Source organism: Montipora capricornis, chromosome 3 (assembly GCF_036669925.1).
Source record: "Montipora capricornis isolate CH-2021 chromosome 3, ASM3666992v2, whole genome shotgun sequence".
Classification (NCBI taxonomy): Eukaryota; Metazoa; Cnidaria; class Anthozoa; order Scleractinia; family Acroporidae; genus Montipora; species Montipora capricornis.
The window spans coordinates 60,591,896-60,599,406 of NC_090885.1; the positions used below are offsets into that span (position 1 = coordinate 60,591,896).

The 7,511-nt window shown below is 37.8% G+C and overlaps 1 pseudogene; it reads left to right on the forward strand.

Annotated features, from left to right (window-relative positions):
- The window catches only part of LOC138040678 (uncharacterized), a 1,686-nt pseudogene extending 1,293 nt beyond the window's left edge, over positions 1–393 (forward strand).
- Positions 394–7,511: the final 7,118 nt, after the last annotated feature.

A 7,511-nucleotide genomic window follows, 5' to 3' on the forward strand; every position in this document is an offset into this window, starting at 1 on the left:
AAAACGCTCCGAAAGAACCATTCAAGGAGTAAGAATTGATCGTTATTTGAACATTTCAAGAGATCATCGAGCGCCATTTTCTGGACTTTGATCTGCATTTCCCAGGTCTTTTTTTTTTTCTTTACTCTGTAGTCTGAAGTGGCAAAAGAAAATGTAGTCGACATCTTCTTGGCTGTACTGTAAAAAACATCTCCAATTTAACCTGCCGATGTGGGTTGCCCGGTCTGGCAGACCTGCGAACCCGCCCAGCCGGGGTTGCACTATGCCTTGTATTATAAATCTCTTAATAATTAGTTCTTGATCTTTTTCGAAAACCAAACGTTCAACATTTTTTTGTCTGGAGGCAACGTGACTCTTGGTGAAATATTTACAAGTAAGAAGCCTGGGAAAATACTCCGTACATTTACTTAGCCAACAGAAAATAATTCTTTCACTGATATGTTATGTTATGTTCATTCTCGATCGCAAGATTGTCCTCCGTCAACTGTGCCAGGTTTGATTTCTATTATTCGGATCTTTATGACGAAAAGACAGGGATTCAGACTGATACTCACTGCCCATTCTTGGTGGACTCCTTAACAATTCCGAAATTAAACGATGATATGAGGAAAATATGTAATGGCCAGTTAACATATCCTGAATGTTTTAAAGTCCTTTCTACTTTTGAAAATAACAAAGCCCCTGGGAATGACGGACTCTCTAAAGAGTTTATCTTTTTTTTTGGCCAGAGATTGGTAATTTGTGGTATACTCATTAAACTACTCTCATGATCACGGCGAACTTTCGAAGTCACAAAAAGAAGCTGTTATAACCTTAATACAAAAAAAGGATAGAGACAGAAGACTGATAAAAAAATGGAGACCAATTTTTCTTGTAAATGTAGACGTAAAAATAGGCTCGAAGGCTAATCGCAAAAAGATTAGAAAAGGTCCTACCATATATAATGCATCGCGATCAAAATGCATTTGTGAAAAGACGTACAATTTTTGATGCGGTTAGAACAATTAACGATGTCAGAATATAACGAGTGTATACTGACGAGTGTATGAACTTTGCCAAATCATTTTTGTTGAGGTTACCGTTAAAGATAACAGCCCCGCCAAAATCGTGTAATTCAGCATCAAAGAACAATTTCCATTTACCACATTATCGTTGTCCAAATATTTTTTGACCCATGTTGATTTGAGCGCCTTATTAAAAGATTTAATGTCGATCATCCTTAAACCTCCATTTTTATAGTCACTGATCATAACATCTCGCTTAATTTTGTCCCCCCGTCCACTCCAAAGAAAGCTGTAGAAACATGTGTTAATCACATCTAAAGCGCCATAGTTCGTTGGCAACGGTGATAGAATAAGCAGAGTGCGATTAACAAGCAGAGTGCGATTAAATTTTTTAATACAACGATTTTCCCTAACAGGCTTAGACGACGGTATTCCCAGCAGCTTATTTTTAATAAGCAGTTTCTAAACCTTTCTTAATTTTTCGTTGCAATTTGCTTTCATGCTAACCACGGGATCGGTCGAAAATCCAGACAACCCAAGGCCTTAAGTTTGTCTGTAACCCATTTTAAATCTTTTTCGGGACATAATTTATCCTGACGCCCAGCGCTAGCTCCAATCCACGATCTATCCAGAGGACTTCTGTTTTCTTGTTGTTAAGCCGTAGCAAGCCAGATATCACACCGAAAAGATCTAGCGTCGAGTAACGCTTTTTCGAAATCTAAAAACAGTAACAGTCCGGGAATATTATGAGCAGTAGTGTGATTTATTAAGCCATTAATTAATCTTATGTTTTCACCAATAAATCTTCCTTTAAGAAAACCGGTTTGGTCACTATTTATTATTTTTGGAAGTACATTTTGAAGTCGATTTGCAATGGCCTTAGCCGCTATTTTATAGTCGGAGTTCAGTAAAGTAATTGGTCGCCAGTTTTTAACAAAGTAGGGTTCTGAATCTTTTTTTTGGGTATGAGCTTAATTATCCCACGTCTTTGACTTACTGATAATTTTCCTTCAGCATAAGCGAAATTGATTGCATTTCAAAGACAGTCAGAGATTCCATTCCAGAAAACCTTATAAAAAATTCTATAGGCAAACCACCCGAGCCTGGCGTTTTTCCGGGTTTCATACTTTTTAGAGCTTGTAAGCACTCTGCTTTGGTTAACATGCCCTCGCATTTTTCTTTTTCCTCAAGGTTCAATGATCTTGAAGCAGTGTTTCCAAAAAATAGGTCGTTAATTCGTGAATCATCGCAGCCTGTTTTGGAACTATAAATATTTCTGTAAAAGGTTTCGCATTCAGACAAAATTTCTTAGTCTGAGCTGGCAAATTCATTGTCACCTAATTTAAGTTGAGTGATAACCCATTTTTGAAGTGCTTTTTTTCAAGATTAATTAAGGAATTACTTTGAATTTTTTTCACCTTCATGGTACCATCTGCATTTTGCCGTCAAGATCGCTCCCTTTGTTCTGTGTTCAATTATCTTTCCTAATTCCTTCGTTTTCTCTTCCAATTGAATATTAATCACTAGCTTTTCGTTAGCGTTATTACAACCGGAATCAATTTGCCTCTGCAATATGTTAATTTTCTTCTCCAGTTCTTCTTCTTGCCGCAACATTTTGCCTTTTTTGTTTTTGCCTATCCCAGAGTTTGTTCTCTAACTTTTAACTTGATCATTTCCCATAACAAGGAGGCATTCACTGATTTATCACTTTGATATTCGTCCTTAACACCCTCGATGGTAGCCCTTTTATTGATTTATGTATTCCGTCTTTGATAAAAACGACGTGTTTAATTCCAGAAGCCTGGTCCCCTTTGATTCCTGTGGATTGCAATTTGAATCGTCACCATGGAATGATCTGTTTTAAAGCCAGCCAAGATGTCCGTGTGCGTGACATTACACATTAGACTCTGACTCACTAAGAAAAAATCTAATCTACAATGGATTTCGGGTCTCCTTCTACGCCATGTGTATCTCAGGATATCAGGGTTAGATACCCTCCATGCATCAACCAAGTCGAATTTTGTAGCGTGCTCGCTGATTACATTAACTGCTTTAGTGTGGGTTTTGGGAAGACCACCTTTCTTGCCCTTTTCTAGATTAAATACTAAATTAAAATCACCACCTAAGATTACATCGTCACAATGAAAATCTTGCAAGTGGCTAAAGAACCTCTCAAAAAAGGCTGGGTCGTCATCGTTTGGTGCGTAAATTGTGGCTAAGTGAACAGCTTTTCATTCGTTTTGATATCACAAGTAATAAATCTGCCCTTGGGATCCGAATACGATCTTTCCAGCTGAAAGGCGAAATTATTGATAAAGATAATTGCGACTCCACTACTGGCGCTGGAGCAGCAGCTAAACAAAGCTTAATAGCCCCATTCGGATGACCAAGTTGTAATTGTGTTTTCCGAACAGTGTGTTTCTTGCAGCAGATAAATGGAAAACTTTTGCTCTTAGCCAATTAAATGTTTCCCTTATTTTCGGTCTCTCTCCTAAACCCCGAACATTAAGTGAACATATTTTAAGATCCATTACTGGATAATTTTAAATTGAAAGAAAACAATGCAAGTGAAACAGCTTGGATCGGTCGAGTCGGAGGTAATGAAATTAACGTAGATTTCATATTATAGCTTACGAACTGCACATATATACAAATAACACGAAAACATCAACACATAAAAAAACCTTATTGTTAGACTGAGGTCCCAGCAGCGTTCATAGGTGTTAACGTCCATCTTGAACTTGACAGAATTTCTATTGCCAATCAAGAATTTGGGTGCGCACATTGGAAATAGCTATTGATTTGAACTTCTTTTGACTACAAAGGATTTGCATAGAAAATTGTCATTATTTCAACGGCGAAAAGAAAACATAGGCTTGCAAGTAAATATACTAGGTTTGAGGTTGCTTTGATTCCGAAGAAGAGATCTATTAAAAAACCGTGGTTAACTAAAGCTCTTCTCAAGTCGATTAAAAGGAAAAACAAACTTTATAAACAATTCCTTCATAAACCGACACAGAATAACAATCTACTCTATAAGTCTTTCAAAAACAAATTAAATCACATTTTGAGATCGGCTAGACGATTATATTATGAGAAGAAATTAGAATATGCAAAAGCAAATACCCATGCTACTTGGAAAATTCTTAATGACATCTTGAATCGGAAGAAATCAAAGCCCAAAGTAAACTCAATATTCAAATCTGATGGTCAAGAGATATCTGATCCAGTTATCATCGCGAATAGATTTTGTAAGTATTTCTCCAGTATTGGTCCTAACCTTGCGAAAGAAATACAATCTCATCCTTTCCTCATAAAGACTTTCTTTCAGGATCTTTTGCAGAATCTATCTTTTTCAATCCGGCAACAAAAGAAGAAATTATTGTTATTGCTCAATCATTTGCATCCAACAAAGCTGCGGGTTATGATAACATTCCAATGTCCCTCATAAAGGAATCTATCATATTAATCTCTGAACCTTTGGCTCACATTATTAACTTGTCAATTGCTCATGGCATTGTACCAGATCAAATGAAGATAGCACGGGTAATACCTTTATTCAAAGCTGATGACCAGTCGTTGTTCACTAACTATAGACCTGTTTCAGTTCTACCTAGTTTTTCCAAATTTCTTGAGAGAATAATTTATAACCGTTTAAATGATGGGTCTATTGTTACATTATAATAGTCACGTTGATAATCGTTATAAGAAATCCTTAATTATTACCATGCTAGACCGAGCTTTCACGCTATCATCTAACTGGTCATTATTTCATGAAGAGTGTAGCCGCCTCAAGACCTTACTCCTACAGTTGGCATATCCTGAACATCTTGTTCACTCTATGATCTCCAACTTTATCACATCCAAACAAACACCAGCACCTCCACGTAAATCTACACCTGACCCGCAATCAGTACGAATTGTTCTACCGTTCAAGGAACAAAAATCAGCTGACTCTGTGCGCAAGCAGTTAAAAGATCTTGTGTAAGCTGTTAAAACATCGACTTATGCCCAGTCTTTATTTCTCGAAAAGTTGGAGAAGATCTCAAACATAAAGAAATCAAGCCCTCGTTGATCAACGAACAATCAGTAGTTTACAAATTTGAATGTGTCTGGTGTGATGCCAGCTGTGTTGGTTACACGCGTCGACATCTCTACCAACGGATCGATGAGCATAAAAGATCTGGTTCAATATTCAATCACAGCCAAAGTCAACATCAATCAAGAACAATAACATCTGACCTGTTTCGCATTCTTAAGAAATGCTCATGCAAAGTTGATTGGCTTGTGTATGAAATGTTCCTTATTCGCGAGCACAAACCGTGTCTGAATATCCAAAGTGAATCGAGAAAGGCAAAACATTTCACCTAGCCCCGAAGGACTTAGCACTTAAACTTGAACATTAATATACGAGTTATCTATAAAATATTGTATTTGACCTGATTATGTTGTCATGAGGACACAGAAACGTTGTCTTTAATAAGTATGTTTCTGCCCGTACTTTTTATCATCAAATGATTATCTAACTAATTTAAATGTCCTTTGTGATGAGCAATATGGCTTTAGGAAAATCACTCCCCTACACTTGCTTTGATTGATTTGTATGATAAGATTTCCTCTGCTTTAGATCGTGGTGATATAGCTGTTGGTATTTTCCTTGATCTCTCAAAAGCATTCGATACAGTTAATCATAATATTTTATTTGACAAACTGGAACACTATGGTATACGTGGACTGGCCTTAAAATGGGTAAAAAGCTATTTTTCTAACAGATTACAATTTGTAGATTTCACAGGTCATGTTTCTTCTCGCTTTAATATATCCTGTGAGGTTCCTCAGGGCTCTATTCTAGTGCCTTTATTTTTTCTTCTTTACATTAATGATATAGTCAATGCATCTACGGCACTACAACTGATTTTATTCGCGGACGATACCAACGTTTTTCTGTCTGGTAAAGATCCTGATTATTTGGTTAATCAGCTGAATAGCGAGTTAAATAAGTTGTCAGTATGGTTTAGGGTTAATAACTAACCGAGTGCTGCTCCCTAGTTAAGTTTTTTTTTTTTTTCTTTAAATAACTTTTTTTAAAATTCTCTAATCAGAGCTATCCATTCCTTCACAGTCACCATCCTGAAAGTTGAATTATAGCGCGAAAAAGATGGTATCGGACCCAGGCCTTTACCTTTCCTCCCTAGTGAAACAAAAGTATTAGGTTCGACACATAGGGGTGCCCGTCCTGAAATCAGAATGTCTCGCCAATGTCCGCACCAAAGTCGTAGTTAATTCCAATTAGGTTCGGCCACATAAGTGGAGCGGCGGTCTTTACCAGGCTTAAGATCGTTTCCCGCGACATACAGTGCTCAGTTTTTTAACTTGCGAAGGGCTACGTGTAGGATCTCAGGCGAATGGCTTTTACTAACTTGTTCTTGCTCGTTTGCAGGCTCATTCAAACAAGAATTTGGTGACATTTCTAAGCGTTAATCCAGGGGTCAAGGAATTTTTTCCTCTGACTTCTTGTAAGAAAGATATCAGGTCGCATCTGAGGACGATAAAAGTGGTTCAAACTAGTCCTTTCCCAACGGAGAAAGATTTAAATTCTTGCTCGTACTGGTCATTTTCGTGAGGATGGAGCCAACTTGACAATTATGTCCAGCGCACCGTTGCCGAACTTGGGAACATTTTGAGCGGCCTAGCGAGATAGATGTGCAACAACCCTTCTGCATGGAAATTCGTAAAGGCAAGCCAGAGAGGGGAGCTAAAAATCTTCGCAATGTAGCGAGGAAATAATTGGCAAAGTGGAACGCAACCGTCGTTCCGATTTTGGTGCCAGGTAAGAACGTGCAAAACTTAGTATGATTTTGCATATGTGCACCGTAAAGTGACAGTATTTTCTGTTAGTTTTTCTGCATTTTGGTGTCCAACAAAGCTCATCGCCAATTAACTCTTTTCCAGGAATTTTTGCAAACTGTTGTCGAGTGATCACCTTGCTTGCTATCCGCATTTGACTCAGCCCAGTAGATGTCTTATTTAGTTTGAGGATACTGGCGAGCCATCTGCAGCTGCAGATGCTGAGGATGTTGTCTGAAACAGTTGATCTCACACCAGAACCGCATGCGTCTGGTGCAAAGTATAAGGCTACCTGGAGGTATAGTTTTACAATTTTGACAATACTGAACTACTAGATTTAAAATGTTAACACTGAACAAACTTAATTCAAAATAGTTGTGAGGGGTTGGCGCAGTGGTAAGATCTCTGCCTTGGAGGTTACTAAACTTTGAAGAACAAAACTTGGAATAATGCCTCTAGAAGAATAGCTAATTTTAGTTTTTCGAATCAATAATTATCTCGCCACTGTTCCACCCCTCTGGTTCATAGAATTTTTTGCGCTGGCGATCCCCAAGAAGAAAATCCCTAGCTGGACTGGACAGCATCACAAGCCGAATGGATTTTATATGTTGGCATTTTCACAGCCGTTGATGAAGGCACCAAATAAACTTTGCTCATTAG